The 15504-nt window shown below is 44.4% G+C and overlaps 1 pseudogene; it reads left to right on the top strand.

Moving 5' to 3' along the window:
• Positions 1 to 11352: 11352 nt before the first annotated feature.
• Positions 11353 to 15254, top strand: LOC120904499 (annotated as a pseudogene).
• Positions 15255 to 15504: the final 250 nt, after the last annotated feature.

Here is a 15504-nt window from a genome sequence, read left to right as displayed (position 1 = left end):
AAACACAATTTCCTCTGCTTCCGAATGCTCTCTCGGTTAATTGGGCAGTTTTTTGTGTCATCTCCGTGCATCAATACCCTTTCACGGCCAGGTAGCGAGGTTATGCGGCGAATTTTTCGCGCCGCTGTCTTTAGCCAGTCATTTACATCTTCCAATGTAACGTCCTCTCTCACGCTGTCTTTGTAATCAAGCCATTTTTCTTGGTACGTCATGTCTAATTTCGCTACTATATCATCGATCAATCTAGCGTCGTTTAGGTATGACGTACATTTTAGTACGATCATGTTAGTAACCAGATTATCAATGGCGTTTGATAATTCCGGTATTTTTGTTGCATGATCAACACGTACCTTCATCACATCCTTCAACAATTCCCTGTACACCAGTTCAGGTCTACCGAAGCTTTCTTCTAGCCTATCGATTATCGCAGCCACATTTTTCGAATCGAGTAGCAGTGGTCTTATGCATTTCGCGGCTTCGCCTCGCACATATCGTTGGATTCAGGGGAGATTCTCCAGCTCAGTAAATCTACCTTGTTTGGTAGTTTCCGTCAGGGTTTGCTTAAAGAACAGCCAATCTCTCGGCCTTCCGTCTTACACAGGAAGTTCGACCAGTTCGTCTTTTTTTACAGCTGGCGTGGTGGTGGTTTTTGGCTCACTCTGCATCATTTTCAATGCTTCCACAAGCTACAATATTAGCGATTGCTCGGGCGCTATCTTTGTTCCCGCTACCGGTTCGTTTGCCTTCGAAGGCCCCGGAACTTCTTCCATTGGGCGCTTATCGCATTCAACACACAAAAATGGCTCGCTTTCCGTCGGTAGCTTGGATAGCTTTGCACAGCCCAAGTGGAACCAGGTGTCGCAGTCATCACACTGCACCATTTGGTCCAATTCTGCTGAACCAGATTGAGCCAATCGTCTCACGTCGCTGCCTGTTGCTGCCGAGTTGCCACCAGTCGGTTCACGCGATGGTACTTGTCCGCAGGCCAGATAACGCGATCACTTGGCGCGTTCTTCCGCCTTCCGGAAAACCTGCTCGAACGTCCACCGGTCCGACTTCCTCGAAGCACCCTTGCGCTTTGATACAGTCCGTATCTGTACGCCTCACGTTGTAGTATCTAGCGGTTGCTAGTCCTCTCTGGAGCCACCAATGTCGCCCGGCCTCCGTCGTGCACCGACCAGCTGCGAAGGTGACTGGTCCTGGCGATGCCGTCGGCTTCCGTGCGGCAAATCTTGACTGGGCACTACTTGGCGAGAAAGCGTGGTCATCATCCTCTCCTTTACTACCCGGGCTCGTTCCCTCGTGTCAACTGACCAAGGTGTTCGACATTGGCAGGATTCCCCTTCCGTCCGCATAGGCCCCCGCAAGCTTGGGGCAACTAGCTGGAAGGCAGCCGTGAGGCGCGAATATCTGTCGGTGAAGACGCTGCGGGAGGGAGGCACTTGGTGCAAGACCGTGGTCGGCGGGTCCGCTTCGTCCATCCGCTTCGACAGCACGGGAAGGCAGCGGGCATATATTTGCCGCACGGAAGCCGATGGCATCGCCAGGACCAGTCACCATTGCGGCTGGTCGGTGCACGACGGAGGCCGGGCGACACCCTGCAAATGCATAGTAAAATCCTGCAAGAAAGGAAGTGGGTAACGGTCGGGAATTGTTTTCGCGTTGAGGGCCCTGTAGTCGCCACAGGCGACCCTGTCGTCCCGTCTGCTTTTTTCGTCTTGTGCAGAGGACTGGCCCAGCTGCTGTTAGATGGTCGGCACACTCGTAGTTGTACGAGAGACTCGAACTCGGCGCGAGCTGCAGCATATTTTTCGGGGGATAACCTACGCGGACGGGCGAAGGTCGGTTGTCCAGTAGTCTCTATGCGGTGCGTGACGTCGGATTGCAAGATCGTTCCGAGCGCGGTCCGTGCAGTCAACCCAGGGAACTCCCTCAACAAGGTGGCGATTGGCGAGGTCGAATCGCACACCTTTACGGTTGGCTCCCCAGGATGTGGATCAGGAACACCCGGCGTTCGTAAGTTGGTTAAGGCGTCTACGAGGCATTTGTCGCGCAGGTCCAATAAAAGGTGAAAATGCTGGAGGAAATCGGCTCCTAATATTGCGGTACCCACGTCTGCGATCAAGAAGTTCCACAGAAAGGCGCGTCGAAGACCAAGATCCAATGTGTAGAGTGACTCTCCATACACTTGGATAGGCGTACTGTTAGCGTTTATAGTCTTTGATAATAAGGCTATGACTGGCCGATGATATCGAATCGACTAGAAGCTGGACGTCTCCCGCGTTCCGTCATGCAGAAGTAATAGGAGTGCCATTATTTTGAGGACGGCTGTTAAACGAGCACGGAGCGCGGCAGTTACGCGCTTGCTGTCCGTATCGGTCGTATTAGAAACAATAGCCGTTAGTGTTAGGATTAGTAGCCTGGTTCGTGTTGCGATTGCGAGAGCGTGAGCGGGCCCGTGAGCGTTCACAAGCTTGGTTCTGCTTCATTAGAGTTTCTAAGCGTTGACTCAGCTCGGCTACCTGTCGTGAAAGGCGGTTGACCTCCTCATTCCGTACCTCGGCGATGGTTTGGTACGGACCGGTGCGATTATACAAGGCGAAAGAGTCGAACACTGAATCGGCTACCTTAACTTTCTCGTCGGCGTTTTCAGAGGACGCGATCACGGCGGACTGAACGTAGGGCGGCAGCCGACCGATCCAAAGATCGATCAACATGGAGTCGGTCATTGCACCGTTTGCTGTTCGCCGCATTTCGGCTAGCAGTTGTGAAGGCTTGCGGTCGCCGAGGCTCATTTTGGATAGCTAACGGTGTAGGCGGCTTCGCTGGGACTCTTGAAAATGTTGTATGATGGCCTTCTTCGCGGATTCATAGCGGTCGGTATTTGGTACGCTGTCGAGAATGGGACGCAACTCGGGAAGAATTCGCGTAGGGATCTGTGTTTTCAGGATGTTAAAACGTCTAACATGATGGTGCGGAGAAATATTCCAGGCGTCGAACCAGTTCTCCAAGGCGTAGAAGAACGTATGGATGTCAGCAGTATCCAATTCGGGCGGCTTGAGACGCATGGCGTTCACGGTCTCGACTTGGAACTCCGGAAAGTCGGTAGAGGCGTCACGAGCGAGATGGGTTATATCGATTAAGTATGGACTCGGTGTGGGGAGTCCAGCTGCGGGGCTGGCGACCACCGCAGGACTGGCGGCCACCGCAGGGCTGATGGCAACTGCAGGGCTGGCGACCGACGCTGCACCTTGATGCGGGCTACGCTGCATCTTTTCGCGTCGGGGTTAGTAGTGAATAAAAAGGGTGCCACAAATGTGGTCCCTATTTTTTTAAAGAAGGATACGCAACACGCTTTGCGAACTACGTTTTACGTTTTACTAGAGTTCGGTTTATTCGTTTTTTACTAAGTACTTTTACTAAGTGAGTTCGGGAGAGACGCGAAAATTGCTGTTGCTCGATCGAGAGTTGCCGGAGAAGAGAATGTGTGTAGCAAGCCACCGGATAATCGAGGCGGTGAAGCGTGCTGTCACTGGTTGTCTCGCTCTAGTTCGCCCGTCGAACATTTTTGGTCGTGGTTCTAGGTGTATGCACCAGATGGAACTCTGGTCGCTACACACTTATTGATACCGAGGCCGTCAGAAAATTCCGGTATCAAATGTTTCAACTCCTCGGGATGAACCCATCGACCATCCGTAAACGTCTGCCGCTGTTCCATTTTCATAATTTTTGCTCGTAGCGCCATTAATTCCAATTGATGAGAAGTTGCGTCGAATGAAGCACCTTGCGTGGAAGATGTCGGAGCAGCTTTGTCTTTCATCAAGATGACGGCTGCTGCAACGTGGTTTCCATTGTTCGTCACTTCGTCTTCATCTGCACACACTCTTTGAGGAATGAAATTCTGAGTTGATTGTTCCTCCATTTTGTTTTACGTTACACTTTGCTCGTACAACATGCGTAGTTGTGGTAAAGTTGCTTTCGGAGGCACTTCGATGTTAGCAACTTCCAAAACACAAAGAAGTTCCTCTTTTAAAGCATTTTTCGGCACAAACGGTGTATCCCACTTCTGAATTGTAATCTCTCTTAATTTCGGAAGAAATTAAGAATTAACTGAAGGCTGAAGAATTTCGAGTTTTCAGTTTTAGCGCTCAATCAAGGTGGAATATAGAGGAGGTGTCTTCTTGGCGTTTGGCATGTTGCCATTTTGAGATTCAGTTTGACAACAGCCATCGATATTTGTTTACAGGCAGCAGTTGCATTATAACGTGTAAAATGCCGATTTATGGAGTGTGGATGCAAAATACAAATTTTTAATGCTAAACAAATGTTTATTAAACGAAAACAATTCATTTATCATATCCAAATACCAGCAACATTCGTCGCATTTGACAACTGCCGTCGATCCTGGTTTTGTGTTTTTTTCTAAAGCCTCGATGCCCAATTGTTCTGTATGACGACACCAAAGTGGGTAGAAAAGAGGTGTCGTCATGTAGAACAATTGGGCATCGAGGCTTTAGAAAAAAGCACAAAACCAGGATCGACGGCAGTTGTCAAATGGGACGAATGTTGCTGGTATTTGGATAGGATAAATGTATTGTTTTCGTTTAATTAACATTTTTTTAGCAATAATAAATTGTATTTTGCATCCACACCCCATAAATCGGCATTTTACACGTTATCATGCAGCTGCTGCCTGTAAACAAAAATCGACGGCTGTTGTCAAACTGAATTTCAAAATGGCAACATGCCAAACGCTAAGAAGACACCTCCTCTATATTCCACCTTGGACGACACCTCCTTTCTACCCACTTTGCGCTCAATCATGAATGACATCTCAATTTGACAGTATTGCCTGAGATACTTAAACCTAGGTGTGATCGCACAAACAAGATGTACATAAAGAAAAGGTGTATGTGTGAGGATGTCAAGGTGTATGTGTGAGGTATAAACAAATTCGATTTTTTTAATTTCTACAATTTAAACTATGAAAATGCATTATTTTTTAGATGAAAAGATAGGCGTATTGCAGTGCATCATGACAGGTCTACAAAACATCGAACAGCTGACAGAGCACTTATCGAACAGAGTCGTGTTTGTTTGTTTCGTTAGATTGGTCCCAGAGCGCCGCCTAAGCTGCGCATTCCTTTTATTTGAATCTAACAGCATGTCAAGACTGACCGCTATCGCCTAGAGAACGGTGTTTGTTCCGATGCAATGCGTGGCGATTTTGCTAAAATGTATGGGATATGACGGACGCATGCGTTAACAACGCACGACGCAGCGACAAAGTAGACGTCGTGATGCGTCTGTCAAACTAATGTCATCATTTTTGGAGTGAGATAATGTTATGATTCGAAAATTGAGTCGATTGCCATACAGGATGGATGAAGAAAAATTAATATCACTTGTAGAGCAAAATAAGTGTTTGGGGCCAGTAGCCATAAAAAATATAAAAATCAATAAATGAGACAACAAGCATGGAAATCAATTGCGGCTGTATTGAACTCGACTGGTATGCATGTTACAGATCGTCAAATCAACATAAAATGTATGTTACATCTGAAAATATTTAAGTTGTTACGAATATCGTGCATAGTGAAACATAATGAGCTTTTCCTGCGTTGCAGTCGCAAGGTTATCTTGATGTAGTGCAAGAGTGTCTAGAATCGCACCCGGTCCGGACTTTTCGATGTCATATTACCACCCAAGTATTTTGAGCCAACACTTCCTCTGTCCTTGAAGCCGGTTTAAAAGCAACGCCAGCAAACGAGTCAAACGAAGCAACACTTATCAACATCGAGATTGCCTTATAGCTGATGACCCGCTCTGGTGACGGTGCCGTTCTGTTACTTCAACGCTGGTTATCGGTAGCCGAGCGGGCCTCCGTTGTGTATTGAATCCCAAACTATCCTGTAACTATACTACTGTGCAATTGGCTGCGGGTTCCGCGTTGGTCTTCGGACAGTATACCACTGATGACTCGCGATGGTATGACGCGTGCTGGCATTCGAAGCGACAATGCAAAAAGGTCGTTCCATGGGTGTTCGAAATCGGACACTTCTAATTTGTCCACTGCTGTCACTTACAAAAATTTTAGAAGAGTATACTGGCGTTGGTGTGATGTCACCAAGGCAGATATTTACCAGTGTTCGGATGCTTGCATACCTGTCCCGAGAAACGACACTGACTTCGTAAACCGTATATCGAGACCGGAGAAGTGCCTCATACTCGAATTTTGTTTTCTCTGTTCTTTCTTGAAGGGAAGTAAAAAAGGATAAAAAACAGTACTATAATTTAAGTTAAAAATGCATCGCTAAGTAGAAAGAGCAGTCGGATTGCGATGTGAATTCCGAAGAAGTGTTTGATTTTGAATACCCAGTGTAGCAGCATATTGATGTATCGGATCCTCCATTTCGTCAGAGGATTTTTCTTGAAAGATTTGCCCGTGTTTCAAATGTACATTTGAGTACCAGTACAATAAAGGTATATTCGCATCTTCAACCATTGGGATAGGTGCTTACTATTTACCTGCTTTTTTAGGATATGGAATGAACGCCAGTATCCAGCATACAGCCTACACCAGTAAAATTTAATTGAAAGCTTATTAAATTTGCATTCTAGAGTTGTGAATGAATTGTGACTATTAGGGGAAATTAAATGCTTTTATTGTTCGAACTTATTTTATGTTATAGGTTTACTTAAATCTACATACATATCCAATTTAAGATGAATTTTAAACACCGTTTTCAAAGAAATAATTATTAAAAATCTCCCTCATCCTATAAGCATCGCGTGAGGGATGATGATGACTATTTATGTTTACGGTAATATCAGTTGGATTTGTCCAAACTAGGATTTTGCGTGGTATATTATAAATTTGAGCAAATATTATGCAGCAAACAGCAGCCTTGTACAATAATTGTTACATGATCAGGAGTCATTTGAAGCTCCGTCAGTAGACACCGCCATCTCGTAACTAATATAAATTTTCCATGTGCATCAGCCACAGCTTGTAGATGAAACGAAAAGTACTTTTTGTAGTTAAAGTAATCTGATCCGCTATAAGCCGGTGCTTTGATCATCTTATGCTTGCCATCGATGCATCCGACGATGTTGGGAAAATTGAATTTTTGCTCACTCTCATTTCTGAACTCTCTGCTAACTTGTTGAAATTTTTCAGTTGTTGGAACAGGCATGAATTCGTCTTTCATCATCTTCCAAATAGCATCTTATGTTTTATACACTATTTTAGCTATTGCATTATGACAGATCCTAAAAACAAATGACAGAACCCGAAAATTTGTTCCAGTGGATAAGAATCTAAAATTGAAAAGAGTATAGTAAAAATAATAAATTATTTATTTTGTGATATCCATTTTCAGAAAATGAAGTAAAAAAGCGGTGGAGATCTCTACGTGACATATATTCGAGGAAATTAAATGAAATGAATCAGCCTTCAGGATCGGGATATAAACATGTAGGTTGGAAATATTTTCAACTTATGTCCTTCTGCGTCTAGGCCTCGAGAGGGAAATCCCAACCAGCAAAACCGAAGCTATTGGAAAACTTTCCAGTGTGCCAAAGCAAGAAAGCATGTTTTCTTTCTCTAGATTTTGGAAGGCACAACACCGATCGTGTGGCCTGGCAAACAATTCCCTACGGGCAAAGAGCGGGTAATTTTTATCATGGTGTGCGTAAAAACCTAGAGTTAAGCCGATGGAAGATTTCCTAGGCTTAAAAAAGGGGGCGGAAACGGGTACCACGGTTCCTTTCGTGTGCTTGTGTTTGTTTCTTTCGTGTTGCGCTGTGAGCGTTTCTTTCGTTCAGCGATCGCTCACACTCGCTGCGTATTTTTTTTGTTATCTAAAGCTAAACAAAAACACAAACACGCGTAGATTATTTATTTTCATCACTTTATTGAAACATTTACATTTTAACTTTACACGATTTCACACATTTACGTAAGTTGATACACAATATTTGACTAAAATAAAATTTATCGCTCCATCGATGCAAACGTTGAAATGGCCGAATATCTACGTAGATCCTTTTGTACGCGTTGATTTCTGTAAAAAAGGTACGAAATGAAGCTGCGCGATGTACATAACATGCATTACGAATCATTCGCACAGCTTCATTTGAATTCGCACAACACTTGAACACTTTACAAAATCATAACACCAATCGTCCAGGACTAAAGCTGACACACGTGCGACCGCTCGCTGCCGATCCTTGAGCTGTACTGACGATTTCGTGTGGTAACAAGAACGAAAGCACACAGAGGAACTTTCGGTGCAGCAGTGCAAGCGAGACACCGACATCAGCACAGCGCTGCGAGCAGATATATATATATATATATATATATATATATATATATATATATATATATATATATATATATATATATATATATATATATATATATATATATATATATTCCAAGAGGCCTTCAACGGCATGGGTATGTGCACAAAGGCTAGTGTAAAACTGCAGCTGAAGGAAAACGTTCGTCCAGTATTTTGCCCAAAGCGACCGGTAGCTTATGCAGTACAGGAGTTAGTCGACAAGGAACTCGATCGACTAGAGCAGATGAGCATAATATCTCCAATGAATTACTCTGAACGGGCAGCACCTATCGTCGTCGTCCGTAAGGCAAACGGCAGCATTCGGCTTTGCGGGGACTACTCAACTGGACTAAACGACGCGTTGCAGCAACATGAGTATCCTTTACCATTACCTGAAGATATCTTCGCTAGACTATCGCAATGCAAAATATTTAGCAAAATTGATATATCCGATGCTTTCTTACATGTTATATGTAACCATGTATGTATATCATATATATATGAACTCGCTATATCATATATATATGAAACTCGCTCGGTTGCTGCTTTTTCGATTATAGCACTGTCTTCTTTTAGGTTCAAGATACGCTGGCAGTCTGCTGTTAAACTTTCCAGTGTTGTGTCGTTTCGGTCGTTGATCTTTCCAAGTAGACGTGCTCGAATCTCGACGTCTTCTTCGTCCCGCAGTCCGCATACGTATATCAGACACTTGAATTGTTCCTCAGTTAATTTTCCAATTTCAAAATCTACACAGGCTCGATTCACACGACAAGAATATGCCAGATAATCTTCGCTACGTCGTTTCATTAGGTTCAAGCATTTATAACGCCTATGCAACAACGACTCTTTCACTCCGAATAACGATGACAGCTTTTTTATCGTTTCGCTGAACGAAAAATCACGACAACTCTTTGGCTATATGAAATTGGCATATCTTTCATATTCTGCTGCGCCCAGTTTTCTTATGAGGAGCCGCACTTTTGCGCTATCATCCAACCTTGAAGCATCTCGTTCAAACAAATCCTCATATCGAGCAAACCACGAAGCAAAGGTCATTTTTTGCTTCCTCCTCGTAGTGGAACTCCTTTATGCGGTGCGATAAAGAATCGAGTATTTGCTCTGCAAAAGGTGCGGAAGTTAATACATTTTCTGGGGGCTTTGCAATTGCCGATTTATTTTGCATTAATGTGAGTTGGCTTATCTGTTTCTGCATTAAAATGATCAGTTGCATCATTTGCTCCGATGACGCTGCTTGGTGCGATGACGTTGCTTGGTGCGATGACGCTGCTTGGTGCGATGACGCTGCTTGGTGCGATGACCCTTCAACAAAATTCTGCGATGGCGCTGGATTCTGGTATGCTGAGGGCATTGCACTTTGTAGATTTGGTGGCACTGCTACTAATGATGGCTGCTGCGGCTGTTGCGGCATACTTGCTGCACCGGGAACGCTGTACCAATTTTGCGATGCTTGACGCTGCTCTTCCGATGGGGGCTGATCTCTTGGGCTGTTCATTCTTCTCCGCTTCCGTAACGAAGGAATTGTTGCAGTACGCACAGAACACCCGATAAAACAAATTAAATACGACCCGAGATACGGTACGATCACGCGACGCACATACACACGCGCGACGCTAGCACGAGAGTTATAGCAATGACTGACACACGCATAACACGTAAACTTTACTCAAAAACTCCCAAAAGTCTATTTAGTTTTTCTCGTCGCCACTGTTGTGTTCGGATGGCCGAGAGTATGTACAGTTTATATTTACACCGAATATACATATACATACATGGTTACATATACATGGTTGGAGATATCGTTGTGCAATAATGCAACAAGATGCTCCGCTATCAATACAGCCGTTGCCGTCAAATTTTGGCTCGAAGTTAAGGTGTTATAAATGACAAGGTGAAGTTGTTCAGAGCAAAATTACATTTCTCGACTTGACATATCTCTTCCGGGGGCTCCGGTATAAAAATCGGGGAGGGCTGGTGCGGGATAATGAAATTTGTATGCAGAGAATGACAGATGTCCCCCACAAAGTCGCCCAGCAAAAGCGATAAAAATCAACCTTCTAAATACATTATTCTTGCTCGAAGTCACCAATTTTTGACAGTGTGCATCAATTTTTGTCTCGAAGGCGTCAATTTTTGACAGTGTGCATCAATGTTTGTCTCGAATGCGTCAATTTTTGTCAGTGCGCATCAATTTTTGTCTCGAAGGCACCAATTTTTGTCACATGGTCACCAATTTTTGTCGCTTGTTCATGAAATTTTTCCTCTTAATATATTTACATGAGTTTACCTGGTTTGACGCGTAGCTAGGGTTATTTAATTGTACTAACATTAAATTTCAATAGAAATCTATTGGTTTTTTTTAAGGAAAATGCTTCAACATTTTTTACTAAATTTGAGATACGTAGATCAATGCAGCTGATTGCTTTTGAGTGAGCAACTCACCAGTATATACGTATCGCACAGCTACACCTAATGAAATTTAATTGAAGACACTTGTTTTTTAGACAAATAAGCAGCTCAAAAACGTAACCCATCCATAGAAAATTATGTTGATTACGCACAATTATCCTCACACATATATTTTAAACGGGAAAAAATATAAAATATGTACAGAGCACTAATGATTTCCATAAAATTAATTTCAACCCACTGTTGTGGTCACGAAGTGGAAGGCTCCCTTTATTCGGCGTTAAGGACGTATGCAGCCACTGAGTGACTGATGAGCGGTTAGCAGACGAGAGAGCGCCAGACGCTCGTGGGACACCGTCGGGAACACAAGGGCTGATCGTATAATAAAGTATTGTGTATTGTTTATTACGTGTTCGGTGTAAATATAAACTGTACATACTCTCGGCCATCCGAACACAACAGTGGCGACGAGAAAAACTAAATAGACTTTTGGGAGTTTTTGAGTAAAGTTTACGTGTTATGCGTGTGTCAGTCATTGCTATAACTCTCGTGCTAGCGTCGCGCGTGTGTATGTGCGTCGCGTGATCGTACCGTATCTCGGGTCGTATTTAATTTGTTTTATCGGGTGTTCTGTGCGTACTGCAACAATTCCTTCGTTACGGAAGCGGAGAAGAATGAACAGCCCAAGAGATCAGCCCCCATCGGAAGAGCAGCGTCAAGCATCGCAAAATTGGTACAGCGTTCCCGGTGCAGCAAGTATGCCGCAACAGCCGCAGCAGCCATCATTAGTAGCAGTGCCACCAAATCTACAAAGTGCAATGCCCTCAGCATACCAGAATCCAGCGCCATCGCAGAATTTTGTTGAAGGGTCATCGCACCAAGCAGCGTCATCGCACCAAGCAGCGTCATCGCACCAAGCAACGTCATCGCACCAAGCAGCGTCATCGGAGCAAATGATGCAACTGATCATTTTAATGCAGAAACAGATAAGCCAACTCACATTAATGCAAAATAAATCGGCAATTGCAAAGCCCCCAGAAAATGTATTAACTTCCGCACCTTTTGCAGAGCAAATACTCGATTCTTTATCGCACCGCATAAAGGAGTTCCACTACGAGGAGGAAGCAAAAATGACCTTTGCTTCGTGGTTTGCTCGATATGAGGATTTGTTTGAACGAGATGCTTCAAGGTTGGATGATAGCGCAAAAGTGCGGCTCCTCATAAGAAAACTGGGCGCAGCAGAATATGAAAGATATGCCAATTTCATATAGCCAAAGAGTTGTCGTGATTTTTCGTTCAGCGAAACGATAAAAAAGCTGTCATCGTTATTCGGAGTGAAAGAGTCGTTGTTGCATAGGCGTTATAAATGCTTGAACCTAATGAAACGACGTAGCGAAGATTATCTGGCATATTCTTGTCGTGTGAATCGAGCCTGTGTAGATTTTGAAATTGGAAAATTAACTGAGGAACAATTCAAGTGTCTGATATACGTATGCGGACTGCGGGACGAAGAAGACGTCGAGATTCGAACACGTCTACATGGAAAGATCGACGACCGAAACGACACAACACTGGAAAGTTTAACAGCAGACTGCCAGCGTATCTTGAACCTAAAAGAAGACAGTGCTATGATCGAAAAAGCAGCAACCGAGCGAGTTTTCGCCGTGCAGAAGAAAACTGACGAACCAAAGTTTTCTGAGCGCCAAAATTTCCAGAGCAGAAGGCACGAATATAAGCGTCCTCAAACCCTACCTGGAAGAAATTGCTGGCTTTGTGGAAAAAATCATTGGGCGCGTGATTGTCCTTTTAAGTCGAATGTGTGTCGTGTCTGTAAGAAAAAGGGTCATAGAGACGGTTACTGTCCAAAACCGAAACGTTATTCAGATAGTCCAATATACAGAAACAAGTTTTCATCACGAGTGGTTTTGGTGAATACAACGAATGTTCAGCAAAGGCGAAAATATATCAATATTTTTATAAATAATGTAAGCACTCGATTGCAGTTCGACACAGGATCTGATATAACGATCATTAATCGAAACGTATGGCAACGTCTTGGAAAGCCTGAACTAAAACGAACAGTTAGCGCAAGAACAGCATCAGGAAGCGGAATCTTTCTGTTAGGAGAGTTTGAGGCGAATGTTACCATCGGAAGCGTAACTCATGTGGCTACTTTAAGAGTAGCACAGGCAGACATACTATTGCTCGGAACAGACTTAATAGACCTGTTCGCACTTTGTTCTACCCCCATGGATGCTTTTTGTAGGCATATTTCATCTGAGGATTACTCTAAGACGGTTGAGCGGAGATTCCAAGAGGCCTTCAACGGCATGGGTCTGTGCACAAAGGCTAGTGTAAAACTGCAGCTGAAGGAAAACGTTCGTCCAGTATTTTGCCCAAAGCGACCGGTAGCTTATGCAGTACAGGAGTTAGTCGACAAGGAACTCGATCGACTAGAGCAGATGAGCATAATATCTCCAATGAATTACTCTGAATGGGCAGCACCTATCGTCGTCGTCCGCAAGGCAAACGGCAGCATTCGGCTTTGCGGGGACTACTCAACTGGACTAAACGACGCGTTGCAGCAACATGAGTATCCTTTACCACTACCTGAAGATATCTTCGCTAGACTATCGCAATGCAAAATATTTAGCAAAATTGATCTATACGATGCTTTCTTACAGGTAGAAATCGACCCTGCCTACCGATCTTTACTCACCATCAATACGCATCGAGGTTTATTCACCTACAATAGATTGCCGCCTGGTATTAAGATTGCTCCAGCAGCGTTCCAGCAGCTTATCGACACAATGCTGGCTGGTGTAAAAGGAGTGTCATGTTACATGGACGACATCATTGTCGGAGGAGCCACTGAACAAGAGCATGAAGCGAATTTAATGGCAGTTTTGAAAAGAATTCAAGAGTATGGATTCAGCATTCGATCGGAAAAATGCGCTTTTAAGGTTCAGCAACTAAGATATTTGGGTTACATCATCGACACCCACGGATCGCGCCCCGATCCAGCGAAGATCGATGTCATATAAAGGCTTCCAGAACCAACAGATGTGAGCGGCGTCCGATCCTTTCTAGGAGCCATAAATTATTATGCCAGATTTGTCCCAAACATGAGAGAGTTGCGATATCCACTGGATAACTTATTGAAGACAAATGCACAGTTTCGATGGACCGCCGATTGTAAAAAAGCGTTTGAATGATTTAAATCCTTGCTATCATCGGACTTGTTGTTAACGCATTATGATCCAAGGCATAAAATAATAGTATCGGCAGATGCATCATCAATAGGTATTGGTGCCACTATTAGCCACATGTTTCCCAATGATACCATTAGTGTGGTTCAACACGCCTCTAGAGCACTTACAAAAACAGAAGAAGGATATAGTCAAATAGATCGTGAAGGACTGGCAATCATCTTCGCGGTAACGAAATTCCACAAGATGATATTTGGAAGGCGTTTCCAGCTTCAGACAGATCATCGTCCACTACTGCGGATCTTTGGGTCGAAAAAAGGGATCCCAGTCTACACTGCCAACCGCTTGCAGCGTTTTGCGCTCACGCTATTGTCATACGATTTCGGCATTGAATATGTATGCACCGAATCATTCGGAAATGCCGATGTACTCTCCAGGCTAATTAACAAGCATGATAAACCGGATGAGGATTGTGTAATCGCTTCTGTTGCACTAGAGATGGATGTAAAGTCTATTGCAACAAGCGCTTTAGTTACGTTTCCCTTGAGTTTTAGAGAGGTCGCTCGAGAAACGAATCGTGATCCTATAGCAAAGAAGTTGCATTACTACATAAAAAACGGGTGGCCACGTAACATTGCCCTTGGCGCAGATTCATCTCGTTATCACAGCAGGAAGGAAGACTATTCAACGGTGGAAGGATGTATTTTGGTCGGAGAGAGAGTGTTAATACCAGAGAAACTACGCAAGCAATGTCTGTCCCAGCTTCATCGAGGACATCCTGGTATCCAGCGCATGAAGGCGATTGCGCGTAGCTATGTGTTTTGGCCGTCGTTAAATGAAGACATCATCGATCTCGTCAGTCATAGCCATTCATGTGCTCTGGGAGCAAAATCTCCTGCTCATGCTGATCCTTTGCCGTGGCCGAAGACAACAACGCCATGGGAGCGTGTCCATGTGGACTACGCGGGCCCAATAGATGGAGACTATTTTTTGGTAGTAGTCGATGCGCATACTAAGTGGCCAGAGATCATCCGGACGGCTAGTATCACAGCCCGCATAACCGTTAGCATCTTGAGAGGGTTGTTCGCGCGTTTCGGTATGGCAACGACACTGGTGAGCGACAATGGCACACAATTCACCAGCGGTGAGTTTTCAGAGTTCTGTTTGAGTAATGGTGTGCATCACATTACGTCTGCCCCGTTTCATCCCCAATCGAACGGGCAGGCATAAAGATTCTTGTGTTTCTGCGTCGCATCGCATTGTTGCCTATTCTACGGACTATTAAAATGTTTAACATCATCGCTTCGTCTTGGCGAATTGTTTAGTTGCATCACAACTGTGGTTTCCTGCTGTTTTTTCCTGCTCGGCTTAGCAGTGTTGTGCTGTGATTACGCGTGATTTCGCGATGGTGGCTATTTGCTTCTCGTGTGCTGAACCGCTAGAGGCCACCGGCTGCATCATCAGTTGTGCATATTGTGACGCTACGTTCCACCGCGGCTGTTGCAAATTGCCCCCCGAGCTGA

The sequence above is a fragment of the Anopheles arabiensis genome, chromosome 3 (genome assembly GCF_016920715.1).
Source record: "Anopheles arabiensis isolate DONGOLA chromosome 3, AaraD3, whole genome shotgun sequence".
Classification (NCBI taxonomy): Eukaryota; Metazoa; Arthropoda; class Insecta; order Diptera; family Culicidae; genus Anopheles; species Anopheles arabiensis.
This window is presented reverse-complemented; position numbering and strand designations above follow the sequence as displayed.